At 43.2% G+C, this 1,295-nt stretch overlaps 1 protein-coding gene across 1 annotated transcript in view; it reads right to left on the minus strand.

Moving 5' to 3' along the window:
* Positions 1-1,295, minus strand: part of Stt3a (STT3 oligosaccharyltransferase complex catalytic subunit A) — a 33,838-nt gene that overhangs the window by 27,580 nt on the left and 4,963 nt on the right. The window lies entirely within an intron of this gene.

Consider the following 1,295-nt stretch of genomic DNA (forward strand, 5'->3'; position numbering starts at 1 on the left):
CCTTTAATCCCAGCACTTGGGAGGCAGAGGCAGGCGGATTTCTGAGTTCGAGGCCAGCCTGGTCTACAAAGTGAGTTCCAAGACAGCCAGCAGGGCTATACAGCGAAACCCTGTCTCGTACACAAAACAAAATGACAAGTCTGCAAACAAAGTACAGGCCTTAAACTTTTGAAGTAATGTTATTAAATAGGAATGTGTTATTTTTAAGCTTTCAGTAAGTCAAAAATCTGTACCTCTCATTTCCAAGTGTTTCATAAGCCTCAATTTTAGGCACTATTAACAATGACCACAGTCTGCAATCAGACAAAGCTACATTCAAACCGTGGCTCCCATCTAGTAAATGTGGAACTATGGACACGGTCCCAGTCTTCTCCTCAGCAGAAGGAAAAACTGTGCCGGATTTCATTGTTTGGGGAATTTAAAGAAAATCTGTAAAATAGTTCTCAGAAGAAAAAAAGATGCTTAGAAAATGTTAGGTTTAAAAAAAAATTATGTAAAGGGTGTGGGGGAGGTGGTGTCATGCTGTATGTGGAAAGTAGAGTTCAACCTTTGAGTATTAACTCTTTCCTTGTACCATGAGTTCTGGGGATCTAACTGAATCCTAACAGCAAGTGCCTTCACCCACTGAGCCACACTGTTGGCCCATTTGGGTTGGTTTCTTTGTTTGTTTGTTTGTTTGAGTTAGGGGCTTTCTATGTAGCTCCAGATGACCTAGTACCTATGTATCCAGAGTTGACTTCCAACTTGCCAAAATCCTCTTGCCTCTTGGCCCCTAGGGTCCTAAGGTTATAGGCATCACCACCATATGCAGCTAATGTTACTGAAGGCTTTACCATATCTTTTTTAATCTAATAAACAAAATCTTAGATTTTTTATTTAGGTCTTGGGAGGATATATATATATTTTAAACTATGTGTTTATGAAGGTGTCTCAAGATGTCAGAGGCCTCGTGGTAGTGCACCATCTTACCCGGGTGTTGGAAACTAAATGTGGACCCTCTGCAAAAGCAGTGTGTACTCTTAACCATCTCCAGCCCCACGTTGGTTTTTGTTTCATTTCATTCTTTTGAGACAGGATTTCACAGTACTGCCTTGAAGGCTTAGCTGGCCTGGAACTCACTATGTAAACCAACCTGGTCTTGATCTCACAGAGATCTGCCTGCCTCTCCTCCCAAGTGCTAGGATTAAAGACATGTGCCACACCGGGCGTGGTGGCGCACGCCTTTAATCCCAGCACTTGGGAGGCAGAGGCAGGCGGATTTCTGAGTTCGAGGCCAGCCTGGTCTACAGAGTGAG

This window comes from Mus caroli, chromosome 9 (assembly GCF_900094665.2).
Source record: "Mus caroli chromosome 9, CAROLI_EIJ_v1.1, whole genome shotgun sequence".
In the NCBI taxonomy this organism is placed as follows: domain Eukaryota; kingdom Metazoa; phylum Chordata; class Mammalia; order Rodentia; family Muridae; genus Mus; species Mus caroli.